General features: G+C 36.4%; 4 long non-coding RNA genes across 5 annotated transcripts; 1 reads left to right on the top strand and 3 right to left on the bottom strand.

Annotated features, from left to right (window-relative positions):
- Positions 1-2,644: 2,644 nt before the first annotated feature.
- On the top strand, positions 2,645-21,730 carry LOC134218526 (uncharacterized). The gene is made up of 4 exons (XR_009981356.1): positions 2,645-2,863; positions 2,965-3,397; positions 20,816-20,920; positions 21,468-21,730. It is a non-coding gene; the product is annotated as an uncharacterized LOC134218526 (long non-coding RNA).
- On the bottom strand, positions 10,252-12,826 carry LOC134214346 (uncharacterized). The gene is made up of 3 exons (XR_009979747.1): positions 12,519-12,826; positions 11,936-12,467; positions 10,252-11,189 (listed from the first exon to the last, which is right to left on the bottom strand). It is a non-coding gene; the product is annotated as an uncharacterized LOC134214346 (long non-coding RNA).
- LOC134218527 (uncharacterized) lies at positions 13,567-14,482 on the bottom strand. Of its 2 annotated transcripts, none has more exons than XR_009981358.1 (3): positions 14,310-14,482; positions 13,728-13,840; positions 13,567-13,676 (listed from the first exon to the last, which is right to left on the bottom strand). It is a non-coding gene; the product is annotated as an uncharacterized LOC134218527 (long non-coding RNA). The 2 variants fall into 2 exon arrangements; XR_009981357.1 differs by lacking the exon at positions 14,310-14,482 and adding an exon at positions 13,980-14,199.
- Positions 17,475-18,148, bottom strand: LOC134214345 (uncharacterized). The gene is made up of 2 exons (XR_009979746.1): positions 17,921-18,148; positions 17,475-17,856 (listed from the first exon to the last, which is right to left on the bottom strand). It is a non-coding gene; the product is annotated as an uncharacterized LOC134214345 (long non-coding RNA).
- Positions 21,731-22,161: the final 431 nt, after the last annotated feature.

The raw sequence follows: 22,161 nt of genomic DNA, 5'->3' as shown, positions 1-22,161 counted from the left end.
AACTGCATTCAACTTCACTAAATCCTGAGTTTTCGACATCAACCAAAAAACTACCAGCAATCGCAATCATCAAGTTTCACTTAAGAAGCAAAAACTCATTGAAATTTGGAACTGCATTCATCTTCTCTAAACCCTGAGTTCTTGACATCAACCAAAAAACTACCAGCAGAAGAAATATATTCTTTGGCGCAATCTTCAAGTTTTACTTAAGAAGCAACAACTCATTGAAGTTTGGAACTGCATTTCACTTCACTAAACCCTGAGTTCTCGACATCAACCAAAAAACTACCAGCAGGAAAAATATATTTTTTTGCCCTATCATCAAGTTTCACGTAATAACCAAAAACTCATTGAAATGTGGAACTTCATTCAACTTCACTAAACCAAGAGTTCTCGAAATCAACCAAAAAACTACCAGCTGGAAAATTATATTCTTTGGCGCAATCATCAAGTTTCACTTAAGAAGCAACAACTCATTGAAGTTTGGAACAGCATTTCACTTCACTAAACCAAGAGTTTTCGACATCAACCAAAAAACTACCAGCAGGAAAAATATATTCTTTGGCGCAATCATCAAGTTTCACTTAAGAAGCAACAACTCATTGAAGTTTGGAACAGCATTTCACTTCACTAAACCCTGAGTTCTCGACATCGACCAATAAACTACCAGCAGGAAAAATATATTCTTTGGCGCAATCATCAAGTTTCACTTAAGAACCAAAAACTCATTGAAATTTGGAACTGCATTCAACTTCACTAAACCAAGAGTTCTCGAAATCAACCAAAAAACTTCCAGCAGGAAAATTATATTCTTTGGCGCAATCATCAAGTTTCACTTAAGAAGCAACAACTCATTGAAGTTTGGAACTGCATTTCACTTCACTAAACCCTGAGTTCTCGACATCAACCAAAAAACTACCAGCAGGAAAAATATATTCTTTGGCGCAATCATCAAGTTTCACTTAAGAAGCAAAAACTCATTGAAATTTGGAACTGCATTCAACTTCACTAAACCCTGAGTTCTCGAAATCAACCAAAAAACTACCAGCAGGAAAAATATATTCTTCGGTGCAATCATCAAGTTTCACTTAAAAACCAAAAACTCATTGAAATTTGAAACTGCATTCAACTTCACTAAACCAAGAGTTCTCGAAATCAACCAAAAAACTACCAGCAGGAAAAACATATTCTTTGGCGCAATCATCAAGTTTCACTTAAGAAGCAACAACTCATTGAAATTTGGAACTGCATTTCACTTCACTAAACCCTGAGTTCTCGAAATCAACCAAAAAACTACCAGCAGGAAAAATATATTCTTCGGTGCAATCATCAAGTTTCACTTAAAAACCAAAAACTCATTGAAATTTGAAACTGCATTCAACTTCACTAAACCCTGAGTTCTCGAAATCAACCAAAAAACTACCAGCAGGAAAAATATATTCTTCGGTGCAATCATCAAGTTTCACTTAAAAACCAAAAACTCATTGAAATTTGAAACTGCATTCAACTTCACTAAACCAAGAGTTCTCGAAATCAACCAAAAAACTACCAGCAGGAAAAATATATTCTTCGGTGCAATCATCAAGTTTCACTTAAGAAGCAACAACTCATTGAAATTTGGAACTGCATTTCACTTCACTAAACCCTGAGTTCTCGACATCAACCAAAAAACTACCAGCAGGAAAAATATATTCTTTGGCGCAATCATCAAGTTTCACTTAAGAAGCAAAAACTCATTGAAATTTGGAACTGCATTTCACTTCACTAAACCCTGAGTTCTCGAAATCAACCAAAAAACTACCAGCAGGAAAAATATATTCTTTGGTGCAATCATCAAGTTTCACTTAAAAACCAAAAACTCATTGAAATTTTAAACTGCATTCAACTTCACTAAACCAAGAGTTCTCGAAATCAACCAAAAAACTACCAGCAGGAAAAACATATTCTTTGGCGCAATCATCAAGTTTCACTTAAGAAGCAACAACTCATTGAAGTTTGGAACTGCATTTCACTTCACTAAACCCTGAGTTCTCGACATCAACCAAAAAACTACCAGCAGGAAAAATATATTTTTTGGCGCAATCATCAAGTTTCACTTAAGAAGCAAAAACTCATTGAAATTTGGAACTGCATTCAACTTCACTAAACCCTGAGTTCTCGACATCAACCAAAAAACTATTCTTTGGCGCAATCATCAAGTTTAATTTAAAACGCGAGAACCAAAACGCGTTGATACAGTTATTGTAAAGTTAGCTTAATGTTAACTGCTGAGTTTATTCATAAATCTGTACATTTATTACTTCTTCATACACTGCTTTGTAAACGACATAATTTGGAAAAATATCTTCTAGAAACTTAGTCTAATTAGAACGCAATGGAATAAAAGTATTAACAAATTATTGTACATATTTAATTCATCACTGTTGTCAATTTTGTTTTATGTATATAATTCTCTTAAATATTGCTTTATAGTAATTTCAATATTTCAATGCATGACTGTGATCTCAGCAGGAAAAATTTGAATTTTGTGAAGCCAGCAGGAAAAAAATAAAGCTTTCGAAAGCTCTCGAGCTTCAAATGTCACATGTAGATGGCGCCACCATGGAAGTCGAAAAATTTTACCCACTCGATTTTTTTTCCTGCTCGTTTAACACCAGCTAATCAAGTTGAGTGTCGTGATCAGTCGGATCAGTGAATTTGATCGGTCCCGGAGTTATTTACGGTCTTTACGCGCTTTTGTATATAATAACAGCCACCAAGAAGCAGTAAATATTTATTAGAGGCATCAAAAATCTGAACTGGGAAAACTACGGAAAGATTTGTGCCACCGGATGCAAAGCTTAGCGATTTCTTCTTAAAATTGGTAAGTATAATTGTTATTAATTGTACGATACTCTGTCGGTTACAACTTAATATAATTATTTATGAATTTGGCAATCCTAACTTCCGCGTTTTTTCCTGTAGATTGAGATCACACTTGACGACGCAGTAGGTACCAATTCCGCTAACGGCTGCGCATTAGAGTCTTCGTACCACAAAGGATAGTCTCGCCACATTAAACCTTCCTCATACCTACGCGGATATACCGCCACCGAACTTCGAACATACACTCCGCATACAGTACATATTTGAGGCGGCCAGTCACAATTTGGCCAATATCGTAGCGAAAATATTTCAGGCGGCCGTGCAGAACAGATTGGTCTACATTCGGCTCGGTGTTATCCAGTAGGAGATGATAACGTTCTTCTACGACCTCCTGACCAGTTTGCCCCAATCAATTTACGAAACTACCCAAACAATGGCATTCCACAGCATAGTTAAAGAGGAAGAGTTCAAATATTGGGAGACAGCACGAATACCAACTTATGCCTGGTATGACCATTACCACCCGTACCGCGTGAGTACTTTTTGAGGAATAGTTGATTTAATAATAAATAAATAAATGCCGAGAAAAATACTGGTTTGAGACTCTGACTAGTACGTTTGTACTGAATTCTCTGTAGAAGATCACCATTGGTGGTGCCCCTCGAAATTTATTGAATGTGGATCTGATGAGTTCAGTTTTAGAAGAGGAAGAACGAAACTTAGTGTTGTACGCAATCGGACACATAGTAAATATTGATGTGATGATCTGCACCTTCGAGCGAGCTATTTCAAAATGCTTAAACCGTTGGTTGATTTTTTTTTATCAATTTCGGCTGAAGGACTGTAATCATCCGTCAGGTTGGAAAACTATTTTTGTCTGGTTGTTTTAGGCAATTTTATTATTATATATGCCTGCAATCACATATTTGCCCTATCTTCATATGAAGCAGATATTCGACTACAGGCAGTGTTGATATTATTTGGCTAGCAATTTGAATTGGTCTATAGAATTGAATTGATTTATTTGGGCTTATTCTACGTGTCGAGTGACGTGAGGTGAGTCGATTTTAGCAATTCTCACGTGAGGTGACCATGTTATTCAAATGGGGCTATACGACTCTTCTCACGTCATTCGAGCAATCTCACGTCACTCCACTCGTAGAATAAGTCCAATTATTGTATCATCAATTCAATAGAAAACCGAATTAGCCGCCAGCGTTGTTGGATTTTTCTCACAACCCATACGTGAAATTTAATTTCGGAAGTTATGCGCAGTATAGCGCATCACCAAATGAAAACAGCGCACCAGGTTTAGCGTACGGATTAAATCCAACTTCGCTAATCGCCCATTCCGGGTTTCTACTGAATTGATAATAATTTATATGACAAGATAGCCATATGGGATTCCGAAAAGCTGAGGAGAGCTCTAAAAAGAATTATTATGAGATTCCGAAAGTAATCCTTTTAAGATTTTAGAATTCCGCAACGCATCATATGAAAATTTCGAATCCAGTCCTTTCAGGAGCCCGAAAGGAATCCTTATGAAATTCCAACTTATAATAATTTATGTGACACGATAGCCATTTTTAGTGGATTCACTGCTAAACATAACTTTTGATGGTCTCTCTTCCGGCATACGCACTACATGCCAAGCCCACTTTAATCTACCGTAAGGAATTACGACATCAAACATTTCTTTCTTTGTTAAACATCTTGGCTGTGCATATGCACAGCACATGTTTCGAAATGGACAAATTGATATGAAATTTGCGAAAAAGAATCCACGTGTCTTGGAGGGACACGAACCCTCAACCTCCTACTCTCTAGATAAGGCGTGATAACCCCTACACAAAAAGACCTTTTAAAGGTCACGTTTGCGGAGATATACTTTATCAAACAATTGCGATTGACAATGGTATTTTATTTAAATTGTTTTTCTTTTAGTTTTTGCATCTCTGTCTTAAGGAACCTATTCGGCAATTCCTTAGTGCTGCAGTGCCAAAGAAAACAGTTCGCATCTGATGGCGAACAGATTCACTGGCTGGCACGATGAATAATGGGCCACTGCACGGAACGGTCCTTCACATCGCGATTTCTATAGTAATTTCCATAAAAACTTCAAATCGCGCATGCTCAGTCAAATTACAACCAATTTAGCTCAAAATTCAGAAGGTTCGTCTAAACAGTAAATGTCATCGTTTAAGCGAGAAAATCAAAATTTATATCATTTTAAAATCTCATGTTTTTCGCTTTACTGAAATAATAGTATAATAACAATGGATATTTGAAATCGCATCTTTTATATGATATCATCTTCAAAAAAGTCTTCAATATGAAACGCACCTTAGGGGTCGTACACTTATTAAGTAAGCAATTTTTCTGGGTTTTTCGACCCCCCTCCCCCCATGTAAGATTTTTCCATACAAATGATTTTTATTTATATGGAGGGTAAGATATTGACCGGCCCCCCTCCCACCATAAGTGCTTACGTAATATGTGTACGGCCCCTTACTTGGTATTTTTTCGCATATGGACATGAAAAATCGCAAATTTTTATTATTATTTATCAGGGTTTGAATCCAAAGGAGAAAGAGAAAATCTTTCACGTATCGTATCTGTATACACCTTCGATAGGTAGCATACCGTGAGAGACGTTTTTCGGTAGCTGTTACGATAATGAACTGATTCGGGAGGCTACAACCCATGATAAATTTCTTTTAACACTACGATTGAATCGCTAAAAAAACTTACGCGGATACATTCGTGCAGAAAATCGTTGTAACTAAAATTTCAAATGGCTATATCTCAGTGGTTTTTCAACCGATTTTCTCAGTTTTTCACCCTCTTAGCCATCTCATCTGCAAAATATTGTATCTAGGGTGTTCAATTTTCACTAGAGCTGTGGGAGTAAAGCCACGGATTTAGAAAAATGCGATTTTGGAGATATACCTATATTTAATTACCAAAAATGATATCTATTCATATAGTGATGATGGAAATGATAAAATAACACATCACAGGCATCACCTGGAACATAAGAACACATTTTGAGCATCCCTACTATGCATTCGATGATAATTCGGTGCATTTAGGAACTACTTTATACTACAGGATGTATGATGCTTCAGAAACTGTTTTCAAGCATGTTGTCTACTGTGAACTTGTTAAAATAAATGTAAACTATATACGAAACATGTGTGATAATAAATTATGATGTTCTAGGATCTTCGAACTGTAGAGTAGAGTGGGGCAAGAGTGCGCGTGGGGTAAGAGTACGTTTTCGATTTTTTGAAGTAATAAAAAAAAGATAAACTAGCAGCACTACATCAGGTATTCTGGCCAACTATTATCATGTGTAATTGTAAACGATTTGAATAAACTACAAAGGAGATGTGGAGTTAGACATTTTTTTGGTCATTTTGCTGTAAATGATTAGGTTTCCGTAACTAGTATTTCATTACCATATATACGTTCAATCAGGTGAACATTATACCATTTCGATAACCTATTGTATAGAGTACTGTTTGGTACAGAACACCAATCCGGTTGGTTTTTCAAGAAGTCAAAACCATTACTTGAATAATTTTTGGGATTGGGGTAAAAGTACGCAGGAACCGGTGGGACAAGAGTACGCATATAAATCTTCAAGTTCTGATATCAAACCCGTATCTCCGGCTGAAATAAGACCACTTCCAAAGCGTAAAGATCCACAACTAATACAAAAGGGACAGAATTCGAAATTATCACAAGTTTTAAGGATAAGTTGAAGTAATTTGGTGTTAGAAAGGATTTAGCGAACACAGCACTGAAGCGGAATAATGAAATTGTATTAGGACTTGTTTTACACCTAAACATAGTACGAAAACACAATTTCATCTAAATGATAATTTCATTTAAGGTGGTTAAAGCCACAAATCGGCCATCTTGGAAACCACGTGCTTTTTTCTATGATTTTTCAAGAGCACGAATTGAAAGAACAACAACGTCCATGGGGATCGCAACATCTGTAGATCGTTTGATTACTCATACTAAGCAATCGACTTTAATTTCAGCATTGTACAAAAAATATTACGCTGGTTTTGATCTTTTGATAATAGGAGTAGAAAAACGTGTGGTAAAATTGAAATTTACCACATGGCTTGATTGTATAATCACCTTAATCAAAAGAAACATTAATAAATTACGCAGCGCTTAGCTGGGGTGTGGGGGGGGGGAGGGGGTGGAGGTGGTTTGTCGAGATGTATGACGATCCATATGATTTTAGAGGATTCATACATAAAGTTTAAGATGGGGGGAGGGGTGATGAAATAGCCAAATTTGACGTTACGTGATTGGTGGACTTTCTTTAAGGAAAATTCCTTTATATGCGTCAGACGAAACCTGATATATTTTTATCTCTGTAGTTTTTTGTATATACAAAAACAATAACTTTCGTATGAAGGTGCACATTTCTAGGACTCCTCCCCTTTAAGAGTTACATAATCTTTAAACATTCCCTGATATATGCTCAATAATCATCAATTAAATGTTATTAACTCTTATTTCTGTTAATATATACTTAAAGCACATGATTGGATAAGTGCGTACTCTTACCCCACCCGATGCGCACTTCTACCCCACCGGTGGGGTAAGAGTGCGGTTTTCACTTGTCTTGCAATAAGGGTTCTACTAAAACGAATCTCAATAATTTCAATATTTTTTCCACTGGGTAACATAGAGGAAGAGTATACGAATCATCGAAATTGATTTGATATGCAGAAGCTTGCTTCATAAGGGCCACATGATCGATTGAAAACTAAGTGCGTACTCTTGCCCCACTCTACTCTACTGGAATTTGTCTTTGTCCTTGTGAAATTGTCTTTCATCTGCGTCTCAAATGAGGCATATGTGAAGTTGTAATATCTCCAAATTGTCCTGGAGGTTGAATCAAATGGCCTACCGAATCAACCAAGGCTGCCATGATTTCTTCAGACACGATATCAACGCAATTTAGTGGACATAATTGTTTTTAAATTACGTACCAAATGAACCACGACATTCAAATCAACCCTGCCTTGAAATATGTCTTCAGCAGATGTTTTTATCCAATCCTCCGAGCCCATGCACATGTTCGGTACATAAAAATGCGATGTTATTAGAACCCCAAATCGGCCTGGATGTGTATCAAGTAGTCTGTCAACCAAATCAGCCTCGCTTGGAACTATGTTAATATTCAATAAAATTTGACTGAATTTTACAAATTAAATTTATTTCGATTAAAAATAACAGTTAGATCGATTGAATATTGCTTTTTGCATGCTTCAAATATGTAGACGAATTAAGTCACATTTGAGTTGCTGCAACCCAAATCATGCAGCTAGGGATGACAGTGTAAGATTTCTGCTGCCGTGACTGGTCCTACGTATTACTTAACGTACTCCTCCCAAAACACGATGCCTTTCTGAAATGTTTTCGATTTCCTCATTTTCTCGATTCAAAGAGAAAAACCGAAATAAACCAGGTAGTAAGTGATCCTTCCTTTCTTACGTTTAACCAAGACACCAACCTTTTTAGATTATTTCACCATTCTCTTCACAACTTTTGAAAGCAATGTGCCAATTACAAGCGGATCACCCTTCTGAACTCGGCGTACACAATTCTGTCGCGTATTCTGTTTTACAGACTGAGACCGCTATAAGAGTCCTTCGTCAGCAAATACCAATCAATGATGATCGGATTTAACGAGACGTGCCCGAAATTAGACTTCGGCTGACAAAGTGATGTTCTTAAAATTGAGGTTTTTAGAGTAAAGTTTAATTAAGACAAACATACACTGTCGGATGAATATTATAATAATAATAAACAATAAACATCATAAATAAAGTACAACATCTCATATGCCTGGATTTGTAATGCAAGTAAAAGACAAATACTTGGACGTCATAATTGGGTTGGTAGCGCGGCTGGGGACATCATGAAAGCTTTGGTTGATTCGATAGACCATTTGATTAAAACTCAAGGACAATTTGGAGATCTTACAACATCTCAATTGCTTGAAACTGTGACGCAAGTGAAAGACAAATATTCAGAGGACATAATTGGGTTGATGCCGCAGCTGGGGACTTCATGGAAGCCTTGGTTGATTCGTTAGACTATTTGATTCAAACTTCAAGACAATTTGGAGATTTTACAACATCTTATATGCCTGGATTTGATACGCAAGTAAAATACAAATACCCGGAGTACATAATTGGGGTGATACCGCGGCAGAGGACATCATGGCAGCCTTGGTTGATTCGATAGACCATTTTACTCAAACTTCAGGACCATTTGGAGATCTTACAACAACTCAAATGCCTGAATTTGAGACGCAAGTGAAAGATAAATACTCGGAGGACATAATTGGGTTGATATCTTGGTTGATTCGGTAGACCATTTGATTCAAATTCCAGTACAGTGCGAAGATCCTAGAACATCATAATTTATTATCACACATGTTTCGTATATAGCTTACTTTTATTTTAACAAGTTCACAGTAGACAACATGCTTGAAAACATTTTCTGAAGCATCATACATCCTGTAGTATAAAGTGGTTCCCAAAGGCACCGAATTATCATCGTATGTATAGTAGGGATGCTCAAATGTGTTCTTATGTTCCAGATGATGTCTTTTATGTGTTATTTTATCATTTCCATCATCACGATATGAATAGATATCATTTTGGTAATTAAATATAAGTATATCTCCAAAATCGTATTTTCTAAATCCGTGGCTTTACTCCCCACAGCTCTAGTGAAAATTGAGCACCCCTAGATACAATATTTTGCAGATGAGATGGCTAAGAGGTTGGTGAAATGTGAATGTGCACACGAAGGGATGGCGAGCAAGGTGGATCGATCAGGTGGAAGACGATTTAAGGACCCGTACAGCCATGGATCGTGCTGGTTCTAGAAATTTGAAAATCACAACTCACTTGTGTTGTTTCATCTAGATATTTATTCGCAAAACAGTCACATTCCAGATTAAAAAAAAAAACTTTTACACAAAAAAGACATTAAATTATGGTCCTTTTAAAAAAAATCCATCGCGACGCATACAGATAGTCGTACACTAATTAGTACGTGAGCATTTTTGAAAAATTCAACAAATTACTCAAGTTTATAGTAATACTGACACGGGACGCTTATGCGAATAGGGGGAGTATAGATGTGTAAAATTTATTCGCAGTACAAATATCACGTGCTATCAAAGTAGGTACATATTCACCACGTTGTAGGTAAAAATGCGATTAAAAATAAGCAGAGTATTATGGGTGGTACATTACATACACCATAGTATCACATCGATTGTATCATGTATATGCGACAACAAAGCTTCATTACTTGATAAATATAAAATAGGTTGATGTCAAAGTTCATGGATCTGAGCTGGAACAAATATATGACATTTCAAATCGATAAAGAGTATCAAGTGATAACGACACCTAAATGCATCTTTGTGTTTGTACTATATCTAGTTTTCCGCGAGCGGTTATGACCGCTGGTACTGGTGAAGCGGATTCCAAGCCTTCTTATATACTTATATACCTTCTTATATACATTGATCAAAATGCTCGGAACGGTGGGTGCAGTTAACCTCCACAAATGTCAAATCAGACACTGACCCTCATGCAAGCTGGCGGGCACTACCGCTCGCGGAAAACTGGATATTAAAAAAACTCCACAAAGAACTGTTATGAAAAATTGCAGTGCCGTCATCGTGGGTAACAATGGGTCATTATTCTCACCGACAGTCTGGAGGAATAACAAAATCGTTTAAAAAGGTCTCTTATAATTTAGTTTCTTGCCCTCAGATACATTCAATCTATTCCATAGTATTCTACGTAATTGAAACAGTGGTCAATTGTCAGTCCCGATAGATATTACCGCTAGTTTATTTAAATGTAATGATAAACATTATTTTATTAAAAAATAATCCAGAGGGATCGCTGCAGTATAAATTGTCTGAAAAAGCAACCTGAAACTCAATCCGCACCGAAAATGCGCGAAAAGTATGAAAAATAAAAAACAAATCTTACAGTGCATTATAGTTACGCTGAACAGCAGCAGGACATGCGTTCTCTGTTTTCACGCTTCCAAGAACTACAATGTCGAAGTACGCAGATTTCGCTGGCTGCAACTCGATCTCCGTTGATATGTGACCGCTCTGTCCGGCAGCGGTTGTCGGATGTACCGAATACAATTCGTTTGTCAGCATGTCAAGCTGCTTCTTTATCACATGCGGAGGTATGCATGCATACTCGATGCTCTTATGCGATGATCGATTGCTTGTCGGATTTTGAAGTCTGTGGTAGGTAATACGACAAAAGAAACATAGTTTTTTTAAATCCATAATATATATTATATTTGTGAACCTTTCGATTCTTCTTTTTGATTAGAAAATTATTCATAACTTTTCAGTGGAATAAGAAGAGTTAGTAGGTACGTTAGTATATTCCATTTTATTCCACAACTTGATTGTAACTTAACAGGTACGCATTTCAATCTCAACAGTTAGGCCGTTGGGTCTCTAGTTTGCCTTGCAAGTAATGGCATAGGACGTGTCCCGGTAATTCACTTGTCGAATAAAAAGGGGCTGGAGCATGTTCTCAGCTGTCAAATTTCATTCTAATCAAGCCAATACTTTCTCATCAGGCGCGAAACGCACTACAACCTAATGGTAAGAACAAAACAAAAAAGCAAATATAGTTGCAAAATACGTAACAAACTCGTAGTGTGGGGTAGCCAGTTTATCGAATTAAAACGTTACCCCGTTGGCTCAACATTAATCACTGTCTAATGAGAGGGTTTTACAGTTATAAAGGGTTATAACTAATAGAATGCTGAAAAGTAGGCCAAGGTCCATTTGGAATGTAGAGCCATGATGATGAAGAAAAAGTAAGATTGTCTACAGTGTCTCGTGACTAGTCAAATCAAGTACAGCACTGAAGACGGCCTTACAGTTAAGGTCGAAAAAACGTATATGTACACATAGAGAAATGTTTTTTAAACTCAATACTTATATATTATTATTTATACAACATAAGTATACCTTTAATATGCTGTCCAACGTGCTTCAGCCGCATGGTTACTTGAGATGCTTCGCATATACGCCTTCTCACCCTAGATGAGAATATCCTTCTGTTTACACTCGACGTTCGGGTACGGGTATATCGCAAATCGGCTGTCCGCGCATTACGCTGCTTAATTTCTTTATCACTATTTATATTATTGTTGTTTTATTCTCTATGGGCTCGGTGTTGAGCAAAGGTTGTCCAGCAGAAGCGTAAGCGGACACATTCGCGGGGGTGCAGATAATCAAATTGGTTCAGCAAATCAGTTCATCATGGATCTGTATCTGCTTTGATCGGATAGCATAAGGAATGAACGGCCGGGTTCGTGCAGTATTCTCCATATTCATTTTAATCATCGGGGAAGTCGACTCGGGCAGCCGACACAATCCCAAGTGAATCGTTTTAGCATGGAAGTGGTGCGCGTAGTGTTGTTTTCAAAGCGGCACTGTCCGATTGAGTGGCTATAGCAGATACTGTCTATGGACATTGCTATGCGTTGCACACGAACGCCTGAAATAAAAAAAAATTAGGCAAACAAAAGACAAGATTAATCTAGCTTACCTCCTGCAATATATTGCTGCTGATTGATTCATGAATTTAGGATAGGTTGCCTTGCTAAAATACTCTGCCGATTCCGTTGCACTTGTAAAAAGGTTCGCCAAAAGGTTGTAATCCGCTTACACTCATCGCTGTTGAGCGGTCAAATAGGGATCGGTTCGAAAATGAGAGCAGCGGAATATCAGTGATGATGCCGTGTGTACCATCCGAAATGGGTAGAGCTGGTTCTGTTTGATTTAAATAATAGTTTAATTTGCTAACTCTAGCTGATATCCAACTTCGGGAATTGTGTTATAGTATTTTGTTTTTCAAAAATCAATCAGATTTGAGGTTATGGATCTGTCAAAACTCACAGCAAAAAAGTCTACACTTCCAAACACTTTCAAATAAGTTTACCACAATTTGAGTAAAATACACTAGCGCCTCTGGCGGTGCTGGTCTCGTGAGCTCATCTGGGGTTGCATGAATTTTATATCGGTTCTTCGCGAGTGTCGGGTCCCGGTTATTAGTTCCTGATCCAGCTTTCCACGCTCGGTAATGGCGGCTAGCTGCTGTGTAAAAATCAATCGGTCACTGTACTGTTTGACACTACCCGGATAAAAAATATCATTAAAATATCATAAATTTTATTGTTACAACACCATTTAAAACATAATTTTTACCATTGAATATAATGGAATTTTGACAATAAAATCACATGAGAAATAATGGTTTCCCACGATAAAATGAATGGTAAATGGGACTTTTACAATTAAAAAGGGGGGTTGTTATGTATCTTTACAATAAAAAAATCGAAAATTTTCCATACAAAATTCGGAGCAAAACAATTGATTTTACGGTTCTTCAATGGGATGATTTCGAGCGACAAAACAATAGAAAACATTGTGTTTTAAATGTTTTCAATTACTGTTTCTATTGTTTTACAATAGAAATACAACAGGATTTAGAATACATTATACTCCAATATTACAATAAAATACAATAGAATTAATTGTTTTACAAATTATTTTATTTTCCTCCGGTTGTTTAGCATATCTTTAGACGAATCCAGCGCACTACTTTCAAAGTTAAGTGGGTTGCCTGTATCTGGAGAAAAATCCAACATCGGTTTAAAAAGCGTACTAACTTTGTTCCGAATAGACAATACCTATAGATATAAACCTGTGAAAAATGTAAATTATAAAAGAATGTCAGAAGAAAAGAAAAAATTACCTGCATCAGTTCTTATTATATCCCGTTGGTGAGATTGGCCAATGGTAGCCACTGAACGATCTTCAATCAGTGACCAGCAAGCAGCATTATTTTATTTATCATAAGCTTCATTTCTGTAAAGGTACAAGGATACATGTTACCAGGCATGTCATCAGATATTATGATGATAAAATTTTCATTTATTTTTTGTTCGGGATGAACCACTGCGTTCATTATGTACATTGAACTTTTTTAGTATAAGATTACGATTACCGGTGGTGAGTATAAACCGTTTGTCAGCGCAGTATCATTACTTGACACTTTACCGGTCGCTACTAAACGCGCTGCTAAAACAGTAGCGCAGCTGACAGGTGACCAAATTGACCAAATAACAGCGCTACTATTTGATGAACTATCAAACGTCGAACGTCACCGATACGGAATGCAGCCACCGAAATGATAACCGAAAATACCGAAAATAGTGGGCGATGCGAAAAAGAGTGACTAATCTAAAATAACCAAAATAACAGTACAGGGAGAGTGATCAAAATACTCGCGCCTAGTAATGATGCTCTAACGCGCTTCAACACTTTAGATACTCACCACGGTACAGAAGCCATAGTGATCTACCGCTTTCCCAGCAGCAGAAACTGCAATGAAAAAAACACTTTCTGCACCATACAGTTTCATTATTTTCATCTCTTCACTAATTATAAACAAAACTGTACACGCTCAAATGAATCCAGCCATTCTCCGAGTAAAATTATAAGCAAAAGTTTTTGTTCCCTTTCATTTTTTTTGAAATCAAATTTTTATTGCAAAACATTTCTAGACCTGCAACAAGACCTGCAATATAAAAATATATACTTGAGAATCGGTATAACATTTTTATTTATTTAACAAACAAAGCTATTGTAATTTTATTGTTTTCAATTGGGTTGTTTAGCAAAGAAAATATTAGGTTTTTCATTGTTTAATATAAAGAGCTTGCTTTTCTGATCTCCAACATATTTTTATTTTGTTTGTAAACCTTTTATTTACATTTTTATACAGCAAACAAAAAGCCATTTAAATCGATAGAATGACACTAACATTCATAGAATGACAGTTGGCCCATGCAGCATAAGAACAAATTTTAAGTCCCATATAAATTTAAAATGCAAATTAAAAATAGTTCCGGGGCTCCAAAAATTCTGAAAAATTGGGGTTATGCTCAGTTTTTTGTGCAGATTCAGAATATGTAAAAACATATATACCCCTAAACAACCCAATTGTTATTTCATCAATATAATAAATCCATGAAATATTCCAAAATTATATTAATTCAATAACATTAGACGGATTTCCAGATCATCCAAACCGAATACTTTTAAAAATTGTTTAGTCTTTGGATGAGCAATACTAAACATAAGCGAACAATAAAAATATAATAGAATATATCGGAAACATTTAAATATATTGTTATTTTAATGTACGTACAATACAGATCTTTTACAACCGTGAACATTTTACAATAAGCATACAATAGTTTGTATTGTTTGCCATACAATCTATTGTATTTCAATGGGTTATGTCATACAAGTTACTGTAAATTTTTATCCGGGTAGCTGGAGGAAAACTCACTGGCGTTTCTGGGTGAGGGGAAGGGAAAAAAGGCCTTTTCGCCAGTGAGTTTTCCTCCAGCTAGTGTCAAAAAGTACAGTGACTGATTGATTTTTACACACCGACAAGCCGCCATTACCGAGCGTGGAACACTGATAAAAAAATACACGTTCGATTCATGTTTTTCGGAATATGGATATTTTCAATCCGCTTACACCATCAAGTCTAGTGCAATCCACATCAACACGAAGTTCTTCGCACTCTCAGATCAAATGTCAATGTTTATGACAGAATCCATTACTGATACACTACATTATGATATGCATATCCATGAATATTCATAACAAATACACGTTCGACTCGTGTGTTTCAAAATGTGGACATTTCATTCCATGTTACACCATCATGTATGGTGTATTTCACATAACTGAGATGTTCTTCGCAAACACAATTCAAACATCAATGTAAATAGAAAATTCCATACTTGATACACCACGATGTCATATGTTTATCTAAAACATGTTATGAATCCATTCAAACGAATTTCAGTATGCATTTAGACGAACAATGTGTCATTATTTCAATAAAATCGCACATGTTCAAGTATGATTCGAAAGAGTTGCAATTAGCAGCTGTAGTGAACTAACTTTACATTAAATTTCACTTCTATAAAGAAGAAAAATACCATGTTTGATTATTTATTATGAACAATTTATTCGTGTTTCTATATAAATGTTAAATCACAAATGTAAAACGATAGTGGAAGGAAGGGGCAATTTATTATTCAGTAACCCGAGCAGTGACCAGGAGGGCAGAAGGCACTGAAAGCTTCCGTAAGATGTGGATGAGGCAAATAAATAAATAAAATAAAGCAAAACTCAAGGGGTGAGCCACTCGGCACAATGTGCCCGCGGCACAGTACGGCACACTTCCGGCACATCTGGGCACCCTTTCTGGATTTGATAGCTGAGCTGTCAAGCACGGTTGTCAAACCATCAGGTGTCAAAGTGTTTGAAATGAAATAAACATAAAACCACTCTTCTTAGGATGTTTCCGTGGTATCCGTAAGGCCAACGAGTACCTACTGAAAGATATCTTTCGGAACATTCTGAATTTCATGGGAAACCCTCATCACGACAAAAATGAAGCGGAAGAACGGCCGTATCTTTTTGGAGCTGTTCCTCCAGCTGCTGGGCATCGACGTTAACAACAATTCAGACAACGAAGGTAACATAGCGCTTCACTTCGTTTCCCAAGCTGGGCTCTCGGACATTGTAAAAAAGTTGACCATAAAGTGCCGGAGAAATACCTGCCCCAAAAAAAACTCAGTTTCACCTTATTAACGAAGGCTCCAAAGAATGACTCCGTATGCTAAGCTGCACCGAAAAAATTCTTTATATTGAATATATTTGTCGCACACATAAATTTTTGCAATTTGGCGACCCAAATATATGCAATTTGTACCCACACATAAATTCAATAACTGCATATTAGAGACCACACATACATTTTATTTGATTATAGATTATATTTGTACTTCGCGTGGAGAGTGGTTATGTGTGCACTAATTAGAATCATGAATTAAATTAATGGATTTTTGCCAATAAAAATGTGTGGAATTTTTGTAGTGTGGTATACTATTTGCTGGGCATCCTCGATATGCGGAAGACAGACGATAGACCATGTGCCCTCACATGACTGCTGCGACTAGGAGCAGCAGCATCGCAAGACAGACAGCCCACCAAAATGGGCTTCGTTGTAAATTCCACAATATATTCCCCTTCAAGCAACAAACAAGTTACCACGGAAGTGGATGAACGCTACTCAAAAATTTGGTACGGCCTTAGTCTTACCCCAGGAATAAGAGGATTATTAGTGACATACACCAAACAATACGGTAATCAAAATGTATAAGAGATGGCTGATTGCTTCGGAACCATCGCCGGAACCTATCAACCAGCAATGATGACGTTGATGACTGTTTCAGTAAACAACAACACGAAACATCTTGTAATCAAAGTTTACACATCTCGTTTTTAAATCAATATGTATATTCAAGTGATCAATTTGACCAGACTATATCCTGCATGGAGGATTTGATTCACCATCCGCAGTCACAGTCTCCCTTCCATGGTCTATGACCCTACTTCATCTTCTCTAAACCCAGTTTTATTCGTTTATGCATTAAAATATACAAATATAAAGTTATTCATAATTTTTCTCATAAAATTCTTATTTCTGTAAAGAATGATGACAACGTCGATTGTTACCAGCTAGCAGGTTCACATTGTTACTGTTTTCAGTTGTTTGCCGCCGGGTCCTCAGCCACTTTGAGATGTCCTTCCGATGTTGTTGAAAAGTACTTTTGGAACGGCTATCTGAAGAAACTATTCCGGTTGAGCATGCTATCGATCCATTGCGACAAAAGGTTCGGCAAAGTCGACATCGTTCCGAAGCACGTTCAAAAATAGTAGTTATGTGAATGATGGTCCGATCTCGTGCGACTGCTGACTGGCTGGAGGTTTTCCCAGATATTCGGGACGTTATGCTGAAGGTTGAAGACGGACATTGTAATCAAACTGTAAATTATCATTCATTTTTATGGAACTTACTTGTGGAACTAGTATTATGCCGGTCACTTGTGGTGATACCAGCCAGTCCCGATGGCAGTGATAGTCCTATGATGAGTTTCCGTTGTGGGTGGCGTAAGCGACGCACGGGTAGCGTAACTTTAAACATATTTAAATATGTCTTCCTGCGTGTTATATCCACTGAGGTCTCCGGAGCTGCCTGCGATATCAAACGGAATTAATTTACCTGCAAATAATGCTGCCGTTCGAAGCGTTCCTAATTTTGTTTTTTTTTTTCACAAAACGTAAACATTTCCCCGTGATGCCAAATAGCTAATCATAACCAGTGTGGCCAAAAAAAATATTTTTTTTCTCGGCACATTTCGGCACACTTCGGCACAGCATAAGGCACAGTGGGCACAATTAACTATTTTGAAAGTGTGCCGAGTGGTTTACCCCTTGGCAAAACTGCTAATTCAGGTAAACACAAGTACAATATTTGATTTAATTAATTTAAACAATATATTTATGAATGCCTACAAATCTACAAAGATTTTCTCAAAATCTACTTTATTTAACTTCCGTCTAAAATCGTTTGGCGTTGTAAGTGAACGAGAAAAAAGTCCATTTTTTGGTTTTCCAATTAATAATTTATTTCAATTGATACATCCGGAATGCGATTTCCTTTGGGTTTGAAATTAATACTAACACAAAAGAAAACTTAATGAATTTAATATATAAGTATAAATATTTCTCTACAGTTCTAAAGTTTTATTATTTCTAAATTAATGTTCTTTTCTGGACTAACCGGCTGACCCGCTGTGACTCCTCATTCACGTTTAGTTGCTTCTAATAATACTCACTTGGTCCTTTTTTTTATGTATTGCATGTTCCCTTCCTGCTTCTGCGGGTATCAATAAAGAGGATGACGTGATATTTACTGATATACGCCGAAGATGAATCCTCAATACCAGCTTCTTCCGACTACCCTTTACGATGTACGTACTTCGTGACGGTTTCCTGTTGGTAGGCATCAGCACCGAAGCGATCACGTTCATCGACACCAATTCTTTTAAATGGAATTTGAACTTGTTGGTTATCTGTGTGGATAAGAACCTGATTCATCGATTGCAGATGTCAGAAGATTAAAGCACTTACCTGCTCGTGAACAAACTCTTCGACCGCAGCTAGTAATGGTGTTTTATGCAATTCAGTTTTTAAATATAATAAATACAATCTCCCGCTTCGGCTGCAATTTTTATCAACTTGATCTCATTTTATTTTATAGGTCCGGAATGCGATTTCTGTCAGAGGTTCGAAAACCAACGAAAGATGCTTTCCTATGCTTCAACTGTTGATTCGTTGAAATTATAGCAAAAATATGTTTCTGGAAATGGAATTCGATCCGATGACGGAAATCGGACTCCGGACGATTATGCAATTATCATCATTATTTAAATATGGAAGAAACACTAAATTCACTCGTTAATACAAATGAAATTCAACACGATTATACTTCGATGTCATATATTAAACAAGTGAAAATGTCAAGTCAAGCAACCGAATTCTATTTGCTTTACACGTTAATACCTTGTGGTTTGTTTATAAACAGATGATGAGTTTCGGGTGAGCGATGTCATTTGTTTTACACGTGAAATTGATTTGCTTTGACAACATGCGCAAATTCATGTGTAAAACACACGGCCCTCTCGTGTATTTTTTTTATAGTGAAAGCTGGATAATCGTTATTTTTTACCGACTTTTAAGTATTTGACGATTTCAGATGATGACGTTAGTTTTTACCTAAAATTTAGTATTTCTTGACTTTGCAAAAAAAAAAGTGTTTTTTCCCCTCTCTCTGTTGTGCAGATCTTTTAAATCTCCTGCAATCGCTATTTCCTGTTCCTGCTACTGCATTCGTCAGGCTAATTTATTTACAATCGAAAATTGATGGTAAGTGGTGGACTGTTAAGGGCCAATTTTCGAGGACAATACAGGATTTTTTGTATATTTGCAGGAATCCGGAAGATGGCTTCCTGGAATCATATTCCTCCTGAAATCTAGTCTGAAACATTGAGGCGGCAGATCAGTGTCTAAAAACCTATTTACACATATTTACTGGGTGGTTTTAAACCAGTTCGCCATTGTAGTATGCGCACATCTTGCTGTGAGCACGAAAACACTCAGGCCCTGGGAAGTCATGAGAATTTCCCACCAGAAAAACTCCAAGACTGCCCAAGGATTCGAATCCAATAAGGTCTGTTTTTAAGAGTGCGATTTTCAATGATTTTTATAACATTAATTTTTATTACATTTATTTAACTACAGATAACACTGGATCAACGATTTGGTGCAACAGCACTCGGTTCGCGGATAAATTCCTCTATCCTCCACTGCGCCCAACGCTCGCCAAGTTTTTTACATATTGCCTACTTACTTAGCTCGTTGCACTTCCTATTATACCCGAGGTACTACCCGCATAGAAATAAATTGTAGACTGAATGGGTTAAATTATAAGTTTTCCATTCGGCATGTGATCATTATAAGCTGTACGATTCATGTACAATAATATCATTAATATTTTTATCGACCTAATCATATATAATTATTGACAGATCATACATGTGATAGTAATGATTACCAGAATGGGAAATGAAAAATAATTTGTGGGAAAAAAAATCATACATGATATAATTTCGTTACCCGACTGCATATAATGAAGTTTTTCCGAGGGTTTTTCATTTTCAGTGTAATAAATGTTTGTGAAATTTTTGCCAGCGACAGTTTTTTTTTCTCGATGCCGGTGAAGATCTGGTAAGGAAACCCAAAATTTAAACAGCATGTTATGCGTGCAAGTATAGTAGCTTTATTATATCTAAATATATAAAAAGGAAAGGAATCTTTTATTATATTTCACCCATTTTTGTTTATTTCCAGAATCATCCGGTTTCATCGACTACGCGGGAATACACCACTTCGAAAGCGCTAGCGGATTCATAAAATTTTCTAATCCGTAAAGATCTGCTTGTGAACCTTGGAAAGGTAAGAATCTGTAACAACCTTCGGTGTTCCGCGTGTAAAACTTTAAGACCTAGAAACGCCAAGGAAAAAGGAAACGTCTGCGTACGTTTTGACTGTTTTTGCATGGAAATACTTTCTAAATGTACGCAAACGTATCCATTTTACTTGGTTCTTAACATCGACCCAAAGCATTGATTGAACGGTATGCTAAAGATTGTGTCAGGATGCCGGAACTCAGATGGAGATATTAAAGAGTACCGCACGTAGGATACGTTGCGTTTGACAAAAATCTATCCAACGCATCCTTGTATTGCGGCATGACCTATCGCTTCCAATTATTGCACTTATGTCACTATGTCAGTTGGTAGTGATTGGTCCCTTAAATGTTATTCATACCTCCGTTCTGCTCATAATCTTTGGTATATCTTAAGTAACATTTTACTAGGTACTTCACGTGAGAGCAAGAGTGGTGCATATCTTGAAAAAAAAAAAATCGTGTGTATATCATGGTTCATGATTCCCACTATATTCCCACTAAATGGATGAATTCTTTAAATATAATTCACAGGTAAAGTTGTTGAGTGTTCCGTACACTAAAATGATCCTGAAAACGCACCTCAACGTATCCCGCCTTCCACCCTCGGTAATGGTGGAGACCGTGACTAGATCATCCGTTCACTGTACTTTTAGACGAATGTCGAAATATTGTTCTTAACTGCTATTCATGAATTCTTCAATAATTTTGAGAAAATGTATAAACAAACTTAGAAGATAGTAGAGAAGCTATATAAGGCAATAAACGAGAATAAATGAAAAATAATAGAACAAGTTTATAGTGTTGGCTTTTTATTAACTTATTAACTGAAAAAAGAAAGTAAATGTAAAATTTACACCATAGAGAGTGGTGAAATATTTAATATACATAGTATAATACAGTAATCGTATAATTAAATAATTATCGTACAGCGTTTGATTTGGATTAACAGTTGAATCGTTAAAAAATCGTACTATTGATCGTTTTCGTTGAATATTATCAAATACCGAATGATCGCATGAAACAAAAGTGAAGATAAACTAATTATTCATGGTAAAATTGCTTTGCAAAAATACATGCAAAAGTTGATGTTTTTGAATGGTAACGATACTTAACAACCCATTCAATGTATCATCAAAAACTCAAATATTATAAGGGTTATCGTAAATATCATTCATGCTATAATTAACGTACGGTATTTCGTATGATTCCATAAAACATTCAACAA

This window comes from Armigeres subalbatus, chromosome 2 (assembly GCF_024139115.2).
Source record: "Armigeres subalbatus isolate Guangzhou_Male chromosome 2, GZ_Asu_2, whole genome shotgun sequence".
NCBI lineage: Eukaryota > Metazoa > Arthropoda > Insecta > Diptera > Culicidae > Armigeres > Armigeres subalbatus.
This window is presented reverse-complemented; position numbering and strand designations above follow the sequence as displayed.